General features: G+C 41.5%; 1 pseudogene; it reads left to right on the plus strand.

Moving 5' to 3' along the window:
* LOC117506079 overlaps window positions 1-23578 on the plus strand; it is a 49642-nt pseudogene that overhangs the window by 13252 nt on the left and 12812 nt on the right.

Raw genomic sequence — 23578 nt, forward strand, 5'->3', positions numbered from 1 at the left:
AAACCAAAAAATGAATTACTCAGAAAAACAGAAATAATTATTCCAAAAAACAGACAAAAAAGAAATGACTTAGGAAAAACACAAATAATTACTCAGAAAAACAAACCAAAAAATAAATTTATCAACTGAATGCAATATGCTTCTGTACTTGTTAATCTGTTTAACAGTAGTTAATTAATTTGCTGGGAGCTTGTTGTTTCCTGTAGCGGTCCAACACAAAGGGAATGTGGTCAACTGGCCCCACATTAAATAGCCTTGTGCACGGCATGATTAGTTAGAGCCGCAGCCTATGAACACAGCGGGTGTGCATATGATATCTATGTCTACCATCCACAAGAGAAGTGCCGCTGGTCTTCAGCCAACTGTGAATTTAAACAGCTGGTCACTCCAGCTATAGGCAGCATCTTGAGAGCTGATAGACACTATCTGGATTGCTTAGCAACAATGATTTGTAGACCTGCAGCACTCAGGCCTGCACGTGAACGGCGAGCGTTTGACGGCAGTCTGTACCCATTCAAATTAAACGGGCAGATTTAAGCCCACTCGAAAACACAAATGTTGGGAATGCAATACTCATCGATTTGTGGCCTACCAGTCGAAGATGATGAGATTACATCACTGGTGTGTGTTCGCCAAATGCTCACAGTCAGTGTGCCTGATAAAATAAATGTGATGCACCTCCAGGGTGAGTTTGTGATATTTTGCCACAGCTGAATTTGCAGAAATCTTCACATGGACTGTGAGCTCATTTAAAGAACAGTGTCTCTGCTATACAGCACATGCACACTTGTGTGCACTCGGTTAAGTCTCACGCTTTTTCATGCTCCCGTCACAAAATGAGCCACATTTGCGCTACATTAATTTTATTTTTACTATTTCTAACCCTAACCCCTTCCCCTAATCCTAATCCTAACCATCCCTTTCCCTAACCACAACCCCCCCAGACCCCACCATGTCACCCCCACATTTTGTCCCCCTGTCACATGACTTTACGATACCATGACGGAAATGTGGCACTTTTTGTGACGGCATCAGAAACCACAGATTTAGATTTCGATGGTGTGAGATTGGGTTGTCTGTAAGTCAGACATCCTTCCCCATACAGTCAGAAACATGCATGCAGTTTAATATTTTCTTCCTTTTTGTTTTATAAGCCCATGTAGACGCACTGATGCGATATTGAATCATTTATCAAATAAGAGTGACATAATGTGAGTCTCTGCTTGAAAGTAAAGACAATCACTTTATGACATTTTCTGCCCACACACGTTTATCATGCTGCAATATCCAGTGTTGGGATTATTACTTACTCTGTTAAAAATGTAATAAGTAATGTAATGTGAAACACTTGAAACCCAGCCTTAACCGGGGAGGGGGTCTGAGACACGTTTTGTCCCGTTTACAATGGGGTACTCAGATAAAAGCAGTTTCAGTCTTTTGTTCATGGTAATGAGTTATTCACGTCATCAGGAGAGGCGTCAGTCCCATCGTTAGGAGGGACAGCTACCCTGTCATTAGGAGGGTGCTAACTAGAGCACAATAGGTGCTAATTAAAGCAATTGTTTAATCACTAGCCAATAGCAGTCTGCCTCTCTGTAGGAGGCCTCTGGTTAGGTTTAAAACTTGTGTGGCTTCTGTTTGTTCTTCTCGACAATGGTCAGACAGAAGTCAGACTACCAGAGCAAGAATTTTAGCTGAGGAAGCTTCTGCGAAGATTCAAGCTTCTCTACTATGGAAACCACCTGGACAACTGAGAGCCTACACAGAATCAATGTAATGTAACATTTCTTTTGATTACTTTTCGATTACTTTATAAATTAAATGTTTTAAACTGGGCAATAAAGCTGAACAATTTTAGAAATATTAATTTAAACCTGTGTAGACCTCGTAGACTAGGTGGCTCAGTGGATAAGGAACTAGCTTGCCAATATGTAGACCTGGGTGTTGTGTGGGCCGCTGAAGAGGAGGTACTGCTGGCCCACCACCACTAGAGGGCGCCCTGCCTGGAGTGCGGGCTCCAGGCACCAGAGGGCGCTGCCGCCTCACAGGAGCAGCCAGGACGACAGCTGTCATCCATCACTAGAGACAGCTGATCCCAATCAATACAGAGGTATATCAGCAGGACGGCATCTCCACCTCATTTGCCGAGATATCGCCATACCTAAGAGGTAACGACTCTCAGCCGTTCGTGAGTATTGTTCTGTACGTGTTTTTGCAGGAGTACCTGTTTAATCTCTGGACCGCAGGAGCTGGTGACTGGGAGCTAGGACTGCACTCCTTTTCCCCCTGAGAGATAACTGCTTACTCTGCACATTCTTGATTGTTGTTGACGAGAGGTGGAGGTGGACTCTCCACCCTCCGTGTTGCTGGGTGCAGCCGCATCCACACCTGACTGTTTCTGTTTCCTGCCAGCAGTACCGGATCCGGCGAGCGGAGGCAGTGGCCACCTGGGAATTCGGGACTTGGCGGCTCCAGTATCCCCGGGGTCCGGTGGCGGAGGAGATCGGGTTGGTTCCGGTTCGACTTGGACAGACGTCTCCTATCGTCGAGCCTGCCCACACGACACCTTTGAATTAGACTTAATCTCTCTATTGTTATCAGTTGTATTTGTTGTGCCCTTTTTTCACAACAGTAAAAACAGTGTTATTTGATTCCTCCATTGTCCGTTCATTGTCGCCCCCTGTTGTGGGTCCGTGTTCCTACACTTTCACAACACTGGGTTTGAATTCCTGTCTGTGTCAAATCAATCAATTCAATCAATTTTATTTATATAGCGCCAAATCACAACAAACATTTGCCCCAAGGCGCTTTATATTGTAAGGCAAGGCCATACAATAATTACGTAAAAACCCCAACGGTCAAAACGACCCCCTGTGAGCAAGCACTTGGCGACAGTGGGAAGGAAAAACTCCCTTTTAACAGGAAGAAACCTCCAGCAGAACCAGGCTCAGGGAGGGGCAGTCTTCTGCTGGGACTGGTTGAGGCTGAGGGAGAGAACCAGGAAAAAGACATGCTGTGGAGGGGAGCAGAGATCAATCACTAATGATTAAATGCAGAGTGGTGCATACAGAGCAAAAAGAGAAAGAAACACTCAGTGCATCATGGGAACCCCCCAGCAGTCTAAGTCTATAGCAGCATAACTAAGGGATGGTTCAGGTCACCTGATCCAGCCCTAACTATAAGCTTTAGCAAAAAGGAAAGTTTTAAGCCTAATCTTAAAAGTAGAGAGGGTGTCTGTCTCCCTGATCCAAATTGGGAGCTGGTTCCAGAGGAGAGGAGCCTGAAAGCTGAAGGCTCTGCCTCCCATTCTACTCTTAAAAACCGTAGGAACTACAAGTAAGCCTGCAGTCTGAGAGCGAAGCGCTCTATTGGGGTGATATGGTACTATGAGGTCCCTAAGATAAGATGGGACCTGATTATTCAAAACCTTATAAGTAAGAAGAAGAATTTTAAATTCTATTCTAGAATTAACAGGAAGCCAATGAAGAGAGGCCAATATGGGTGAAATATACTCTCTCCTTCTAGTCCCCGTCATTACGCTAGCTGCAGCATTTTGAATTAACTGAAGGCTTTTCAGGGAACTTTTGGGACAACCTGATAATAATGAACTACAGTAGTCCAGCCTAGAGGAAATAAATGCATGAATTAGTTTTTCAGCATCACTCTGAGACAAGACCTTTCTAATTTTAGAGATATTGCGCAAATGCAAAAAAGCAGTCCTACATATTTGCTTAATATGCGCATTGAATGACATATCCTGATCAAAAATGACTCCAAGATTTCTCACAGTCTTACTAGAGGTCAGGGTAATGCCATCCAGAGTAAGGATCTGGTTAGACACCATGTTTCTAAGATTTGTGGGGCCAAGTACAATAACTTCAGTTTTATCTGAGTTTAAAAGCAGGAAATTAGAGGTCATCCATGTCTTTATGTCTGTAAGACAATCCTGCAGTTTAGCTAATTGGTGTGTGTCCTCTGGCTTCATGGATAGATAAAGCTGGGTATCATCTGCGTAACAATGAAAATTTAAGCAATGCCGTCTAATAATACTGCCTAAGGGAAGCATGTATAAAGTGAATAAAATTGGTCCTAGCACAGAACCTTGTGGAACTCCATAATTAACCTTAGTCTGTGAAGACGATTCCCCATTTACATGAACAAATTGTAATCTATTAGATAAATATGATTCAAACCACCGCAGCGCGAGATTCACAACTGCAAAACAGCGAATAGTTATAAATTTAGTTTGGCCTTGGTCCCTGTCGCGGTGGTGGGATGAGCCGAGATGATCTTGAGTCTTGAATCCATGGAGGAGGCAGGGAGCGAAACCCATCCCCCATAGCAAACAAGGACCAACTGGTGATGGTGTGGTGGCAGAGGGAGTGTCAGGCAGGGAACTGAAAAAGCAGTGAAAGGTCAGTGAGAGGTGGCCAGTGTTTAGGATTGTGGTTTGGATTGTGTACATAGCTGATCATGAGTGATGCCGAATTGTGAGTGTTCTGGGAGAATTTGTGCAACGCTTAATTTCTCAACTTAAAATTTCATTTTTTTAAATTTTAAAGCATAACTATCAAAACAAATCACAAGTAAGCAGGTTATGGAAGGAAAAATGTAACTACTATCGCTTTAAGGACTGCCCACGGAGCGGGACGTCGCGATGCGCCCTGAGCCGCCGCTGTCTGCCTGTTTCGAGCTGAAAGCTTCCAAATTTAAGCCTCTGTTGACCCAGGACGTCGTGACAGAACAGAGAACTTTCAGAAGAGGTCGGGATCAGCAGTTTATCCGGACATTCCACTGTTAAAGGAGATTTTGTAATGAAAGAAAGTGCGGACGGGTCTACGCGTCGGGACGCAGCTGCCGCTGTGTGCCACCACATGAAAAACACCTCCTTTGTTAGCTTTAAGGACAAGTTGGAACATGTCCAGCTGTTAAACAATTTCTCAGATACTCACTCAACTGAAAGCCATCAAAAGCCGCCTGGTTTTTACAAATGGTTATCAATACGGAGGTGTTTTTCCTGTGCCGCCGCACCGCGCCGGCTGCGTCCCGATACGCGGACCCGTCTGCACGTCTTTCATTAATAAAATCTCCTTTAACAGTGGAATGTCCGGATAAACTGCTGATCCCGACCTCTTCTGAAAGTTCTCTGTTCTCTCACGACGTCCTGGGTCAACAGAGGCTTAAATTTGGAAGCTTTCAGCTCGAAACAGGCAGACAGCGGCGGCTCAGGGCGCGTCGCGACGTCCCGCTCCGTGGGCAGTCCTTAAAGCGACAGCAACAGTCCATAATCTCTCATCAGCTGTTAAAATTTTCACAGAAAACCAGCTGAATTTCTCGAATGATGTCCACTTCGATGTGCCTCACAGTTTTTGAAAAAATTTTGATCAAGCAAAGCATCAGTCTCTCAGGAAGTTCTCAGACAAAGAGATTCCGACGGGAGGGGTGGACCACTCCTCACTCAAAGCCAGCCCACAGGAGAATGACCTAACTGACAGGGTTGAAAAAACTCACGCATGTGCACGAGGGTTCAAGGTTGTCTGATGTAATCGCACATGATTCAAATCCATATAGATTTTGAAAAAAATAAAAAGGTACATTAGTTTTATCACAGACCTCGTATATGTTGTAAATAACTACATGAAATGTAAGAATGCATTAATAACAACATTGTGAAAGTTAAGTGCAGAGGCTTGATTGTGAAGAATGTTTTAGTATGACTAAGGTTGCAAATTTGCCCTTAAAATCATTTTAGGAAAATATTACAGCAGTTATGCATATCCATAAAACAGGCATTTCGTTCGCTGCACCAACTTGAGGCCCACAGATGGCAAATTGAATCCAAATTGAATTGACTCCAGAGACATCAAATTCTCCCAGTTCTCTGCAGAATACGTTTTTTTCCTGCTTTGCAAATACACAACAAGCCTCATTTAGACCAGAAGACTCCCATCCTCAGCAGAAAAAACGTTAATAGCATGTTGGTGTCACTCACACTGATGCAGAGACCGAGAATAAATATCATACTGTAATACTCACTTGAGCCTGGGAGGTAAATTGATTTTGTCAGCCGTTTGTAGCGTATTGCATTTCCACATAATAGAAAGCCAGATCATTGTCTCCAGACTCTTGTTTTGTCAGTGTCTGATTTAAATGTCAACCTCATTATTTTTAAGATTACACTTTACTTTCAGGGAATATGATACAGATTAAGACAGGATTAGTGTAATGAATGACATCCTCCACATTCTTACATATTTATTTAGTTAAGCATCCATCTGTCTATTTTTGTATTTTATTTTCCCTCTCTAGTCTAATTTTGCAATTCATCAAGGGAGGTGTCTTTCGTACTGGGGTTTTCTGGAGAATCCTTAAGTCCCGTTGGAACTGCGCTGCATAATGCATAACTGAAATGGTTTTGGAGCACGTCCATGACACACTGTAATTTACCCTGCGCTATATCACTGCAATGTGCACAAATGGGCTGGATTAAGACTCTTCATTACTCATGGGTGTGTTGTGGGTATATCATAAAATCAGTGTATCAGAATGGCATTTGTGCACCAATTTCTTGTGCATTGCTATTGACAGGGCAGAGCGAGTTCTGAAGTTCACTGCTGAGAAAGCGGAACTATATGTGGAATCAGAAGGCAGAAGAGACATAACTGTGGATGTTATAGTGACTTCTGTGACAGCGGAAATGACACTGGGCACATCAACTACTTTGTATTACGTAAAAGGTTGTTCAAATAACCGAGGTGCAGATGACACCAATAAATAAATGAATGAATGAATACAAATTTTTTAATAAAATAAAAAGTTGTTTCGCTTTATTTTTTGGATCAGACAGTCAATCAATCAATTCAATCAATTTTATTTATATAGCGCCAAATCACAACAAACAGTTGCCCCAAGGCGCTTTATATTGTAAGGCAAAGCCATACAATAATTACGTAAAACCCCAACGGTCAAAACGACCCCCCTGTGAGCAAGCACTTGGCTACAGTGGGAAGGAAAAACTCCCTTTTAACAGGAAGAAACCTCCAGCAGAACCAGGCTCAGGGAGGGGCAGTCTTCTGCTGGGACTGGTTGGGGCTGAGGGAGAGAACCAGGAAAAAGACATGCTGTGGAGGGGAGCAGAGATCAATCACTAATGATTAAATGCAGAGTGGTGCATACAGAGCAAAAAGAGAAAGAAACACTCAGTGCATCATGGGAACCCCCCAGCAGTCTAAGTCTATAGCAGCATAACTAAGGGATGGTTCAGGGTCACCTGATCCAGCCCTAACTATAAGCTTTAGCAAAAAGGAAAGTTTTAAGCCTAATCTTAAAAGTAGAGAGGGTGTCTGTCTCCCTGATCCGAATTGGGAGCTGGTTCCACAGGAGAGGAGCCTGAAAGCTGAAGGCTCTGCCTCCCATTCTACTCTTACAAACCCTAGGAACTAAGTAAGCCTGCAGTCTGAGAGCGAAGCGCTCTATTGGGGTGATATGGTACTACGAGGTCCCTAAGATAAGATGGGACCTGATTATTCAAAACCTTATGAGTAAGAAGAAGAATTTTAAATTCTACTCTAGAATTAACAGGAAGCCAATGAAGAGAGGCCAATATGGGTGAGATATGCTCTCTCCTTCTAGTCCCCGTCATTACGCTAGCTGTAGCATTTTGAATTAACTGAAGGCTTTTCAGGGAACTTTTAGGACAACCTGATAATAATGAATTACAATAGTCCAGCCTAGAGGAAATAAATGCATGAATTAGTTTTTCAGCATCACTCTGAGACAAGACCTTTCTAATTTTAGAGATATTGCGTAAATGCAAAAAAGCAGTCCTACATATTTGTTTAATATGTGCTTTGAGTGACATATCCTGATCAAAAATGACTCCAAGATTTCTCACAGTATTACTAGAGGTCAGGGTAATGCCATCCAGAGTAAGGATTTGGTTATGTTGGGAAAGTGTAGTGACACGGACCCACAACAGGGGGCGTAAATGAACGGACAATGGAAGAAGTCAAATTATAACACTTTACTGGTGTGAATGTCACAACCAAACACAGCAGAATCAGAATGTGCAACAGTCAATTAATAAAGGTGTCGTGTGGGCAGGCTCGACGATAGGAGACGCCCGTCAGGAAACGAACTGGAACCACACGATTTCCACCGCCACCTGAACCCGAGGAATACTGGAGCCGCCAAGTCCCGGAGTCCCCAGGTGGCCACCTCTCCGGCGTGTCGGATCTGGTACTGCTGGCAGAAAGCAAAAGACAGTCAAAGGGTGGGTGTGTGAACACCCAGCAACAATGGTGGGAATGCCACCTCCACCTCTCACTCAACACGTTGCAGTGGTCTCAAAGGAAAAAGAGCGCCGTCATGCACAGCCTCCACCAAAACGACCGGTTCTCCTGCAAACACTCACAATCACAGATTTATAAATCTTAAAAAAAGGCTGAGAGTAGTACCTCCAAATGAAGATGATATCTCGGCAGTTTGGTGGAGGTGTCTTCCTGCTTTTAGCCACGTCCTTCGTCTCGTTCCCGACGGCGTTCCTCCAACCGATTGTCTAACCATATAACGAGATCAATAAGCCCATCTAATTCCCGCGGTTCATCCTTGGCCACTAGGTGCTCCTTTAGGACTGACGACAGTCCGTTTACAAAGGCGACGCGGAGCGCAGCGTTATTCCAGCCGGACCTCGCAGCCGCGATGCGGAAGTCAACTGCATAAGCGGCTGCGCTCCGGCGTCCCTGTCTCATCGACAGCAGCACGGTTGAAGCGGTCTCTCCCCTGTTAGGGTGATCAAGCACAGTTCTGAACTCCCTCACAAACCCAGTGTATGTGTGAAGGAGCCATGAATTTTGCTCCCAAAGCGCCGTAGCCCAAGCAGAGTGATCACATAAGCTATTTTGCTTGCGTCTGACGCGTACATGACGGGACGTTGTGCGAAGACGAGCGAACACTGCATAAGAAAGTCTGCGCACGTCTCCACACAACCTCCGTACGGCTCAGGAGGGCTTATGTATGCTTCAGGGGATGGTGGGAGGGGTTGTTGGACCACCACTGGAACGTTAATATCTAGCACAGGATCGACAGGAGGAGGAGCTGCAGCAGCGCCCTGAGCACTCGCCGCCACTTGCGCGGAGAGAGCCTCCACCCTGCGGTTCAGGAGGATGTTTTGCTCGGCTAATTGATCCATTCGAGCCATAAAGGCGGTGAGAATATGCTGTAGCTCACCAATCACGCCTCCTGCAGATGCCTGCGCTCCCTGCTCTCCCATTGGTTGTTCAACAGCCTGGTGACGCCCCTCGGAGTCCATGACGCTGGCCGAGATATCCTGTTGGGAAAGTGTAGTGACACGGACCCACAACAGGGGGCGTAAATGAACGGACAATGGAAGAAGTCAAATTATAACACTTTACTGGTGTGAATGTCACAACCAAACACAGCAGAATCAGAATGTGCAACAGTCAATTAATAAAGGTGTCGTGTGGGCAGGCTCGACGATAGGAGACGCCCGTCAGGAAACGAACCGGAACCACACGATTTCCACCGCCACCTGAACCCGAGGAATACTGGAGCCGCCAAGTCCCGGAGTCCCCAGGTGGCCACCTCTCCGGCGTGTCGGATCTGGTACTGCTGGCAGAAAGCAAAAGACAGTCAAAGGGTGGGTGTGTGAACACCCAGCAACAATGGTGGGAATGCCACCTCCACCTCTCACTCAACACGTTGCAGTGGTCTCAGAGGAAAAGGAGCGCCGTCATGCACAGCCTCCACCAAAACGACTGGTTCTCCTGCAAACACTCACAATCACAGATTTATAAATCTCAAAAAAAGGCTGAGAGTAGTACCTCCAAATGAAGATGATATCTCGGCAGTTTGGTGGAGGTGTCTTCCTGCTTTTATACCAGATGTATGGATTAGTGACAGCTGTCACAGATGATGGGTGACAGCTGTCACCACGGCTTGTTCCTGAGGCGGCAGCGCCCTCTCGTGCCTGAAGCCCGCACTTCAGGCAGGGCGCCTTCTGGTGGTGGGCCAGCAGTACCTCCTCTTCTGGCGGCCCACACAACAGGTTAGACACCATGTTTCTAAGATTTGTGGGGCCAAGTACAATAACTTCAGTTTTATCTGAGTTTAAAAGCAAGAAATTAGAGGTCATCCATGTCTTTATGTCTGTAAGACAATCCTGCAGTTTAGCTAATTGGTGTGTGTCCTCTGGCTTCATGGATAGATAAAGCTGGGTATCGTCTGCGTAACAATGAAAATTTAAGCAATGCCGTCTAATAATACTGCCTAAGGGAAGCATGTATAAAGTGAATAAAATTGGTCCTAGCACAGAACCTTGTGGAACTCCATAATTAACCTTAGTCTGTGAAGAAGATTTCCCATTTACATGAACAAATTGTAATCTATTAGATAAATATGATTTAAACCACCGCAGCGCAGTGCCTTTAATACCTATGGCATGCTCTAATCTCTGTAATAAAATTTTATGGTCAACAGTATCAAAAGCAGCACTGAGGTCTAACAGAACAAGCACAGAGATGAGTCCACTGTCTGAGGCCATAAGAAGATCATTTGTAACCTTCACTAATGCTGTTTCTGTACTATGATGAATTCTAAAACCTGACTGAAACTCTTCAAATAGATCATTCCTCTGCAGATGATCAGTTAACTGTTTTACAACTACCCTTTCAAGAATTTTTGAGAGAAAAGGAAGGTTGGAGATTGGCCTATAATTAGCTAAGATAGCTGGGTCAAGTGATGGCTTTTTAAGTAATGGTTTAATTACTGCCACCTTAAAAGCCTGTGGTACATAGCCAACTAATAAAGATAGATTGATCATATTTAAGATCGAAGCATTAAATAATGGTAACAGTAAAACATCATCTGCATATTGAGTGATTTTGACTTCTAACTTTTTTTCATTTATATTTTATTGGGTTACTTTTTTCAGTGAGATTTGCTGTATATTTTATTCATGATGACTGTCTGTTCATATGTCTCAGGGACGCTGCGCCTAGTCTTTGACAATGAAGTTCAACTTGTTCAAGTCAAGAAGTGAGTCAGCTAAGCTGGCTGCAAAGCCAACGGACGCTACCACAGCGACCATGGCTCCGGCCCCGGCTGTTGCCTCCACCGCGGCTGACATTTCCAGCTCCAACAACACAGAGATCAACAAGAATGACATGTTTGAAGAAATCAAGAGCAAATTTCTGAATGAAATTGATAAAATTCCATGTAAGTTCCATTGAATTTTCATCAACAGAAAATTTGTTTATCATATTTCAAATAAAAGAGAGAAATCAAGCTCCACTTGAATCTGTTTCCTCAATGCTAATTTGAAACGTTACAGTACCTCCATGGGCTTTGATTGCCATCGCGGTGGTGGCTGCTTTGCTCCTCCTCACCTGCTGCTTCTGCATAATCAAAAAATGCTGCTGCAAGAAGAAGAAGAACAAGAAAGGAAAGAAAGGCAAGGATGGATTCAATATGAAGAACATGCAAGGTGGAGAGGTATGATGTCTCGTGATTACCAGAAAGATAAACAAAATCCAGAATACAACACATTTAAGTCTATTAAAGTGATATTTTGTCTGTTCTTCTACATTGTAAGACTTCGTAAATAGAAATTTGAATATTACCCTATTGGCTCAAATATGATTTTTGTCTTAGAATTTGAAAAATATCAGGTTGTCTTATAATTGGGCCAATACCATATGTATGGTTTTAATATTTCTTATGCCTTTTTTTTTGTATTGATGCGAAGCTGTCTGTTGCTAACCACATTTGATCTTTTACCAGCAGCTATTTTAGCCCAATCTATAGAAGACACAAGGAGAGCCCTCCTCCCCTGTTTATTTGATGTTGTTGTTGTCATTTAAATGTATTCCATTGTGGCCTGTCGTGAAAAAATGACACATGATGTTATGGTGGGGCTCAGAATAATGAGCACAACCAAGTACCAATTATTCTTTGACAAGTCACATGATACATTTTATAAGTGAAGAGCATCAATTTGTGCATGAAACACACAAAATTACACAAATCTGATGATAAATGCTGCAAAAGCCAGTGATCTGTTTGGTCTCAAATCATCTGGCATGGTCACAGATTGGCCTGGACTCCACTGACAGTTAATTAAAGCAATCAGTTATATGTTTCAGCGTCACGAATAGTTCCCCCCGACTGGATGCGAATAATTTTGCCGTGTGTCATTTCTCATGGTAATTGTGGTGGTGGTGGTGCTGTTGCCTCTCTTATGTTGTGTTTGGTGCCTGTGTCTCATGAGTTGAATCTCTCCCTCTCTCTGCTCTCCTCCTTTTGTTGCTTTGTGTCCATCGTGTGTGTGCCTCGTGTTTCTTGACTGTGGTGGATTCGGCTCTACGGTAGGTGGATAGATCACTCTGGCCCCTGGGTGGAAGAGGGGTTTAATGGAATGAAAGTCATAGCTTCCTTTTTGCTTTTTATTTCCCCCTTCCCAACTTTTATTTTATTCATTTATTTATTTGAATTTTTTGTTGTTGTTATGACAGCTTGAGAATGTAACAATGATAAAAGCTGTGATGAAAGCTGTGACATGGTCCATAAGCCCCAGAGAGGATAGTCCAACCATCTACTGCCATCATCTAAAACTGGTTCTAGAAAAAAAGGGTGCTGTTTTTTTATTACAACCACAGACTCCAAAAGGTGATTTGACTGATTGATATTGTTTTGAGGAGGAGCTTATCTGTGAAATCACCAACTGTTCAGTGGAAATGAAAATCTATAACCTTAGAGCCTTTTCTGAAATCAGTTTAAGACACCTGATGATCTCAGTCATTGTTCCTAATGTACGCACAGTCAGGTCCATAAGTATTTAAACAGTGACACAATTTTTGTAGGTTTGTCTTAAATTGAATTAATCACATTGTGCTTGAATTGTTCACTTTTAACCTTAATTCATTGGGTTCATTCAAAATATTGCCTCAAGTAGTACTCATAGTAAGGAATGTAAGGATTGTTTTGTATACAAATTGTCACTTTTACAGCCAGTTTTCTTTTGATAAGTCAGTGAATATGTCTTCGACTTCATTTACATCAATTATTAAGAAATACAAAAGTCAGTCCCTCCAGAAAGTTGTGATACCAGGATTTCAACAGTTATTTCAACAAGTACAACACCAAATCAGAAAAGTTGGAAGGATGTGGAAACAAATAAATAAATAAATAAAAAAGCAGTGATTCTTATATTTACTTTGACTTCTATTTCATTGTAGACAGTATGCATGAACCCAAGATATTTCATGTTTTGTATGGTCAATTCCATTTAATTTAATATTCTTCCATTCCTGCATTTCACATCTGTAACACATTCCTGAAAAAGTTGGAATGGTAATGCATGTGCAAGACTTAAAAGACATTTTGGCATTAAATATACCAAGTGTATACTAAGCATACCAGCTATTATTTTGTCCCATTCGTCCTGCAAACACATTGTAAGGTGTACAACAGGACTGGATAGTTGTTGCATTTTTCATTTCAAAATTCTCGCTAGTCCAGTACCCAGACCCTCATCTTCCCTCCTCTGTAATGTGTGCAGAATGTGGTTTTGCATTGTCTCATTGATGCACCAATGTCCATGGACGTCTGGGCTCTCCAAACATTGGGACTGTATCCAAATTGGTGTATGCTGAACTGGTTAATGGCAGATTTTGGTGAACCTTTTGAGTTAAAGTTGAAGGTCTACACTGCAAGAACGTCTTGATTTCTATTTGATTTTTTCTCCATTGTGGTGGTGTACAAAAGCAAAATTACAGAAACTGTGTCAATGTCTAAATACGTATGAATCTAACTATACCTGTAATTCACATGACTGAGGAAAGGTTTTGATAAAGACACTTAATGATATGACACTTAACTGAAATAATCTGTGCATGTGATAAAGGGCATGGTTGGTTGTTTGAGAGACATGGGAGCAGTTATGACAAAACTGCATGAACAACCAAAAACATATAATTCTGCCATTTTTGACTACACCAAAATAGTGATCGAAGGTTGAAGGTAGATTGTGGAGACATTGGATAACCTGAAAAGCCCAAACAAAATAGCTGCAAATATTCCAAAGTGAAGGTTGCACTGACTTTGTGGTTTTGAGCTACGACACAGTAGCACTAAGACATCATTCAAATAACTGCCTTTGCCCTTTGATCCTGATTCAGTTCTTTGTAGCAGTGCAGAACTAAGAGACTTTTTTTGGTGGCACATAAAATCCTAGGTGAAACAATGCATGAAAGTCATAATTATACCTCTGAATATTTTGAAAAATGGGTTTAAAATGTGTGACAAGTTACAACCCCAATTCCAATTAAGTTGGGGTTTTGTGTAAAATATAAATAAAAACAGAATACAATGATTTGCACATCCTCTTCAACCTATATTCAACTGAATACACCACAAAGACAAGATATTTAATGTTCAAACTGATAAACTTTATTGTTTTTGTGTAAATATTTGCTCAATTTCAAATGGATGCCTGCAACATGTTTCAAAAAAGCTGGGACAGTGGTATGTTTACCACTGTGTTTCATTACCTTTCCTTCTAACAACACTCAATAAGCATTTGGGAACTGAGGACACTAATTGTGAGTGTCATGACTGGGTATAAATGGAGCATCCCCAAAAAGTCTAAGCCGTTCACAAGCACAGATGGGGTGAGGATCATCACTTTGTGAACAACTGCGTGAAAAATAGTCCAACAGTTTAAGAACAATGTTTCTCAATGTTCAGTTGCAAGGAATTTAGGGATTCCATCATCTACAGTCCATAATATAATCAGAAGATTCAGAGAATCTGGAGAACTTTCTACACGTAAGCAGCAAGGCCGAAAACCAACATTGAATGCCCATGACCTTCGATCCCTCAGGCGGCACTGCATTAAAAACCATAAAATCATTGTGGAAAGGATCTTTCGCATGGGCTCAGTAACACTTTAGAACTTGTCTTACTTGTCTTACTTTGTCAGTTAACACCGTTCGTTGCTACATCTACAAGTGCAAGTTAAAACTCTACCATGCAAAGCGAAAGCCAAACATCAACAACATCCAGAAACACAGCCGCCTTCTCTGGGCCCGAGCTCATTTGAAATGGACAGATGCAAAGTGGAAAAGTGTGCTGTGGTCTGATGAGTCCACATTTCAAATTGTTTTTGGAAATCATGGACGCCGTGTCCATGATTATTTCAGCAAGACAATGCCAACCCACATTCTACACGTGTTACAACAGCGTGACTTCGTAATAAAAGAGTGTGGGTACTAGACTGGCCTGCCTGCAGTCCAGACCTGTCACCCATTGAAAATGTGGCACCTTATCTTTGCTTTGCTCAAAAAGTAAATGAGTCCACCCACCACTTTAATCATATCTTAGATCTTGTTCTGACTTATGGTATGGAAATAGAAGACTTAACAGTATTCCCTGAAAACTCCCTTCTGTCTGATCATTTCTTAATAACATTTACATTTACTCTGATGGACTACCCAGCAGTGGGGAATAAGTTTCATTACACTAGAAGTCTTTCAGAAAGTGCTGTAACTAGGTTTAAGGATATGATTCCTTCTTTATGTTCTCTAATGCCATATACCAACACAGTGCAGAGTAGCTACCTAAACTCTGTAAGTGAGATAGAGTATCTCGTCAATAGTTTTACTTCCTCATTGAAGACAACTTTGGATGCTGTAGCTCCTCTAAAAAAGAGAGCTTTAAATCAGAAGTGTCTGACTCCGTGGTATAACTCACAAACTCGTAGCTTAAAGCAGATAACCCGTAAGTTGGAGAGGAAATGGCGTCTCACTAATTTAGAAGATCTTCACTTAGCCTGGAAAAAGAGTCTGTTGCTCTATAAAAAAGCCCTCCGTAAAGCTAGGACATCTTTGTACTCATCACTAATTGAAGAAAATAAGAACAACCCCAGGTTTCTTTTCAGCACTGTAGCCAGGCTGACAAAGAGTCAGAGCTCTATTGAGCTGAGTATTCCATTAACTTTAACTAGTAATGACTTCATGACTTTCTTTGCTAACAAAATTTTAACTATTAGAGAAAAAATTACTCATAACCATCCCAAAGACGTATCGTTATCTTTGGCTGCTTTCAGTGATGCCGGTATTTGGTTAGACTCTTTCTCTCCGATTGTTCTGTCTGAGTTATTTTCATTAGTTACGTCATCCAAACCATCAACATGTTTATTAGACCCCATTCCTACCAGGCTGCTCAAGGAAGCCCTACCATTATTTAATGCTTCGATCTTAAATATGATCAATCTATCTTTGTTAGTTGGCTATGTACCACAGGCTTTTAAGGTGGCAGTAATTAAACCATTACTTAAAAAGCCATCACTTGACCCAGCTATCTTAGCTAATTATAGGCCAATCTCCAACCTTCCTTTTCTCTCAAAAATTCTTGAAAGGGTAGTTGTAAAACAGCTAACTGATCATCTGCAGAGGAATGGTCTATTTGAAGAGTTTCAGTCAGGTTTTAGAATTCATCATAGTACAGAAACAGCATTAGTGAAGGTTAAAAATGATCTTCTTATGGCCTCGGACAGTGGACTCATCTCTGTGCTTGTTCTGTTAGACCTCAGTGCGCCTTTTGATACTGTTGACCATAAAATTTTATTACAGAGATTAGAGCATGCCATAGGTATTAAAGGCACTGCGCTGTGGTGGTTTGAATCATATTTGTCTAATAGATTACAATTTGTTCATGTAAATGGGGAATCTTCTTCACAGACTAAAGTTAATTATGGAGTTCCACAAGGTTCTGTGCTAGGACCAATTTTATTCACTTTATACATGCTTCCGTTAGGCAGTATTATTAGACGGTATTGCTTAAATTTTCATTGTTACGCAGATGATACCCAGCTTTATCTATCCATGAAGCCAGAGGACACACACCAATTAGCTAAACTGCAGGATTGTCTTACAGACATAAAGACATGGATGACCTCTAATTTCCTGCTTTTAAACTCAGATAAAACTGAAGTTATTGTACTTGGCCCCACAAATCTTAGAAACATGGTGTCTAACCAGATCCTTACTCTGGATGGCATTACCCTGACCTCTAGTAATACTGTGAGAAATCTTGGAGTCATTTTTGATCAGGATATGTCATTCAAAGCGCATATTAAACAAATATGTAGGACTGCTTTTTTGCATTTACGCAATATCTCTAAAATCAGAAAGGTCTTGTCTCAGAGTGATGCTGAAAAACTAATTCATGCATTTATTTCCTCTAGGCTGGACTATTGTAATTCATTATTATCAGGTTGTCCTAAAAGTTCTCTAAAAAGCCTTCAGTTAATTCAAAATGCTGCAGCTAGAGTACTGACGGGGACTAGAAGGAGAGAGCATATCTCACCCATATTGGCCTCTCTTCATTGGCTTCCTGTTAATTCTAGAATAGAATTTTAAATTCTTCTTCTTACTTAGAAGGTTTTGAATAATCAGGTCCCATCTTATCTTAGGGACCTCGTAGTACCATATCACCCTAATAGAGCGCTTCGCTCTCAGACTGCAGGCTTACTTGTAGTTCCTAGGGTTTGTAAGAGTAGAATGGGAGGCAGAGCCTTCAGCTTTCAGGCTCCTCTCCTGTGGAACCAGCTCCCAATTCAGATCAGGGAGACAGACACCCTCTCTACTTTTAAGATTAGGCTTAAAACTTTCCTTTTTGCTAAAGCTTATAGTTAGGGCTGGATCAGGTGACCCTGAACCATCCCTTAGTTATGCTGCTATAGACGTAGACTGCTGGGGGGTTCCCATGATGCACTGTTTCTTTCTCTTTTTGCTCTGTATGCACCACTCTGCATTTAATCATTAGTGATCGATCTCTGCTCCCCTCCACAGCATGTCTTTTTCCTGGTTCTCTCCCTCAGCCCCAACCAGTCCCAGCAGAAGACTGCCCCCCCCTGAGCCTGGTTCTGCTGGAGGTTTCTTCCTGTTAAAAGGGAGTTTTTCCTTCCCACTGTAGCCAAGTGCTTGCTCACAGGGGGTCGTTTTGACCGTTGGGGTTTTACATAATTATTGTATGGCCTTGCCTTACAATATAAAGCGCCTTGGGGCAACTGTTTGTTGTGATTTGGCGCTATATAAAAAAATTGATTGATTGATTGATTATCAAGCGCAAAATACGACAACGGAGACCCCGGACTGTTGAACAACTGAAATCGTACATCAAGCAAGAATGGGAAAGAATTCCACCTACAAAGCTTCAACAATTAGTGTCCTCAGTTCCCAAATGCTTATTGAGTGTTGTTAGAAGGAAAGGTGATGTAACACAGTGGTAAACATACCACTGTCCCAGCTTTTTTGAAATGTGTTGCAGGCATCCATTTCAAAATGAGCAAATATTTGCACAAAAACAATAAAGTTTATCAGTTTGAACATTAAATATCTTGTCTTTGTGGTGTATTCAGTTGAATATAGGTTGAAGAGGATTTGCAAATCGTATTCTGTTTTTATTTACATTTTACACAATGTCCCAACTTCATTGGAATTGGGGCTGTATTTGAAAGCCATGTCCTTGGCCATAATATTGTCTTATTTGCCTTTATAATTTAATATGCACTGGTATTTGCTCTTATGAACTACTTCCTTAGGCGTTCGATATAAATGCTTATCTCTATGTGCATTGGCTGCATTTGACAATGTTAAAAAATAAGCACTTTGATAAACATTTGGATTTGATTAGATTTCTTTTGCACTTACTGGATGACCCCTCGTAGCGGAACTAGCATGCAATGCCTCCTCTGACTCTGGCTGTCTGTCACTGTGCTGCACAAGCATGTCAAAGGAACTGCCCATTAAACCTGACAACTGAGATGTGCAGAATAATACAATGCTTAAATGTATTTTGACATTACAACACAGATTTTTATTTGTTTATTTATTTTTTTATCTTGCACCCAATGACCCCCTGATTATTATTATTATAAACCGTCTTATAAATTCTGTAAGGTGCTGTTCAGGTAAGCAGTAACCAAAACGTGTTTCCCACGTAAGCTCCTGGAGCTCCGATGTCTGTGGCATGTTGCTGTTGGGGCCCATGTATTCAGAATCCCTAAACTCGTACCATTGACACGCTGTTTGTTTTGTTACTTTTGCACCACAGAAACAACAGGATGACGACGATGATGAGGGAGAGACTGGAATGACAGAGGAGGAGAAAGAGGAAGAAGAGAAAGAGCAAGAGAAACTGGGGAAGCTGCAGTACTCCATTGACTATGACTTTGAGAACACAAAGGTTTGTAGATGCCACCTTGAAGTCGGGTTTACCAGTTGGCAACCTGTAGGGTGCATTCAGTACTTTTTCATGTTGAAAGAGATCCTTAATGAGTGGAGTCAATAAGGGGTGGCTTCTGGCATATTGACAGTCACCTTGGGTGGGAAATGTTTGGGTTGTGGCAGCACTACAACAAATTTGCATTGTTCAAGCTATAAACAGGTTGCCACAATTAAAATCAAGCTGCTCCACTGCTGTCATTCTCACCAGTTCACATTGAACTTGGCAAGACACAGTTTGTGTGAACTTGTATTGACGGTCAGATCCACAACCTGTGATTTTTGGTTAACTCTGTGCAAAGTTCTGATGTTTGAGGTGCTGTATCAGTAAGGAGGTGAAGCTTCTACCAGCTGTAGAAACAAAAACTAATTTACATTTTGCAAGTGCATGAGTATTTCACTTGTCTTGGGAAAAAGAGAATGACACTCCCTCTGTGCAAGCGCTTCTCCATCACATTTTTTTCAACACTATAACTTGTCAACACCTTATCCAGTCTATTCCAAAACTAACATGGAGTATCAAATACTGTGCTTCCACGCCCTATGAAATTTTGGCCTATCCATCAGTCAGGATTTTTACAGCAACACCATTTCAAATGCTGTGGACTCTGTACCCTCTATCATTGATGAACAATCTTGATAAACTCTCCCTCATTGATTCCAAAATGCATAAAGCAAAATCATATACTAGCTTCCCCACCCTGTGAACCTTTGGGTCACATAGAATTGTGCTCTGTCTATGTGTGTCCGTCCTTATCTGGATTATGAGTGTGACTTATACATGAATGCTTCAGTTACTCTTAGCAAGAGATGCTCGACCACGAGTTTCCTTGCTATTAACAGCTAAAGGCCGTGGGTTTGGCTCCAACATTTTCATGGCTGACTCTGCAGCCACTTCTGGCATTTCCCACCTATCTATGGGTGCTACTAAAACTTAGAAACAGCAGAGAAGCACTAAGATTGTGGCAGACTTCACAGTGAGACCAGAGAGGACATGCATAGCTGTTTAATGTCTGATTTAAGGGAATGAAGACGCATCTCAAGTGTTCAGTAACTTAATCATCATAACCACCACTGCTCTGTGGAGTTATGATACATTACACAACAGAAGTGAGTCTGCTCCTTTGCAGTAGCATTTATATTTCAAATGATGGAACACTGAATTAGCTCTCACTGATTATATTATGTCAAATTGACAAAGAGAGTGTTTCCTCTTATAAATAAGAACAAACAAAAACTTCAGAAAGACTAGATTGAAAATACAAGCCCCTTAATACAACCCCTGGCAAAAATTATGGAATCACCGGCCTCGGAGGATGTTCATTCAGTTGTTTAATTTTGTAGAAAAAAAGCAGATCACAGACATGACACAAAACTAAAGTCATTTCAAATGGCAACTTTCTGGCTTTAAGAAACACTATAAGAAATCAAGAAAAAAGATTGTGGCAGTCAGTAACGGTTACTTTTTTAGACCAAGCAGAGGAAAAAATATGGAATCACTCAATTCTGAGGAAAAAATTATGGAATCACCCTGTAAATTTTCATCCCCCAAACTAACACCTGCATCATATCAGATCTGCTCGTTAGTCTGCATCTAAAAAGGAGTGATCACACCTTGGAGAGCTGTTGCACCAAGTGGACTGACATGAATCATGGCTCCAACACGAGAGATGTCAATTGAAACAAAGGAGAGGTTTATCAAACTCCTAAAAGAGGGTAAATCATCACGCAATGTTGCAAAAGATGTTGGTTGTTCACAGTCAGCTGTGTCTAAACTCTGGACCAAATACAAACAACATGGGAAGGTTGTTAAAGGCAAACATAATGGTAGACCAAGGAAGACATCAAAGAGTCAAGACAGAAAACTTAAAGCAATTATGTCTCAAAAATCGAAAAATGCACAACAAAACAAATGAGGAACGAATGGGAGGAAACTGGAGTCAACGTCTGTGACCGAACTGTAAGAAACCGCCTAAAGGAAATGGGATTTACATACAGAAAAGCTAAACAAAAGCCATCATTAACACCTAAACAGAAAAAAAAAACAAGGTTACAATGGGCTAAGGAAAAGCAATCGTGGACTGTGGATGACTGGATGAAAGTCATATTCAGTGATGAATCTCGAATCTGCATTAGGCAAGGTGATGATGCTGGAACTTTTGTTTGGTGCCGTTCCAATGAGATTTATAAAGATGACTGCCTGAAGAGAACATGTAAATTTCCACAGTCATTGATGATATGGGGCTGCATGTCAGGTAAAGGCACTGGGGAGATGGTCATTACATCATCAATAAATGCACAAGCTTACGTTGATATTTTGGACAATTGAAAGGATGTTTGGGGATGATGAAATCATTTTTCAAGATGATAATGCATCTTGCCATAGAGCAAAAACTGTGAAAACATTCCTTGCAAAAAGACACATAGGGTCAGTGTCAACGAGCAGATCTGATTTGATGCAGGTGTTAGTTTTGGGGATGAAAATTTACAGGGTGATTCCATAATTTATTCCTCAGAATTGAGTGATTCCATATTTTTTTCCTCTGCTTGGTCTAAAAAAGTAACCGTTACTGACTGTCACAATCTTTTTTTCTTGATTTCTTATAGTGTTTCTTAAAGCCAGAAAGTTGCCATTTGAAATGACTTTAGTTTTGTGTCATGTCTGTGATCTGCTTTTTTTCTACAAAATTAAACATCTGAATGAACATCATCCGAGGCCAGTGTTCCATAATTTTTGCCAGGGGTTGTATAACACATCTAAGTTTTTTTTCTTTCGAGAAGTCAGGGGAGAGACACAAGAACATTTCCAAGTCACTGAATATCTCTTGGAGTTTGTTTAAATTAATCAGTAAGTCACTTTGGCTTCTCCCTTGTTTCACTCAAAGTCCCCACAACAGATCTGAGCTGCATCTGCATGTTGTTTTGGCACAATTTTTACACTGGATACTCTTCTTGACACAACACTATATTACAACCCCAATTCCAATGAAGTTGGGATGTTGTGTGAAATATAAATAAAAACAGAATACAGTGATTTGCAAATCCTCTTCAACCTGTATTCAACTGAATACACCAGAAAGACAAGATATTTAATGTTCAAACTGATAAAGTTTATTGTTTTTGTGCAAATATTTGCTAATTTTGAAATGGATGCCTGCAACACATTTCAAAAATGTTGGCTCAGTGGTATGTTTACCACTGTGTTACATCACCATTTCCTTCTAAGAACACTCAATAAGCATTTGGGAACTGAGGACACTAACTGTGAGTGTCATGATTTGGCATAAAAGGAGCATCCCCACAAGGCTCAGCCGTTCACAAGCAAAGATGGGGTGAGTATCACCACTTTTTGAACAACTGCGTGAAAAAATAGTCCAACAGTTTAAGAACAATGTTTCTCAACATTCAATTGCAAGGAATTTAGGGATTCCATCATCTACAGTCCATAATATAATCAGAAGATTCAGAGAATCTGGAGAACTTTCTACACATAAGCGGCAAGGCCGACACCCAACATTGAATGCCCGTGACCTTCAATCCCTCAGGTGGCACTGCATTAAAACAGACATCATTGTGTAAAGGACCTTACTGCATGGGCTCAGGAACACTTTAGAAAACCATTGTCAGTTAACACAGTTCGTCGCTACATCTACAAGTGTAAGTTAAAACTCCATGCAAAGCGAAAGCCAAACATCAACAACATGCAGAAACACTGCCGCCTTTTCTGGGCCCGAGCTCATTTGAAATGGACATACGCAAAGTGGAAAAGTGTACTGTGGTCTGATGAGTCCACACTTCAAATTGATTTGGGAAATCATGGATGTCGTGTCCTCCAGACAAAAGAGGAAAAAACATCCAGATTTTTACCAGTGCAAAGTTCAAAAGTCAGCATCTGTGATGGTATGGGAGGCGTGTTAGTGCCCACGGCATGGACAACTTACACATCTGTGATGGCACCATCAATGCTGAAAGGTACATCCAGGTTTTGGAGCAACACATGCTGCCATCCAAGCAACGTCTTTTTCAGGGACGTCCCTGCTTATTTCAGCAAGACAGTGCCAAGCCACATTCTGCACGTGTTACAACAGCGTGACTTCGTAGTAAAAGAGTGCGGCTACTAGACTGGCCTGCCTGCAGTCCAGACCTGTCACCCATTGAAAATGTGTGGCACATTATGAAGTGCAAAATACGACAATGGAGACCCCGGAATGTTGAAGAACTGAAGTCGTACATCAAGCAAGAATGGGAAAGAATTCCACCTACAAAGCTTCAAT

The sequence above is a fragment of the Thalassophryne amazonica genome, chromosome 3 (genome assembly GCF_902500255.1).
Source record: "Thalassophryne amazonica chromosome 3, fThaAma1.1, whole genome shotgun sequence".
Taxonomy (NCBI): Eukaryota; Metazoa; Chordata; class Actinopteri; order Batrachoidiformes; family Batrachoididae; genus Thalassophryne; species Thalassophryne amazonica.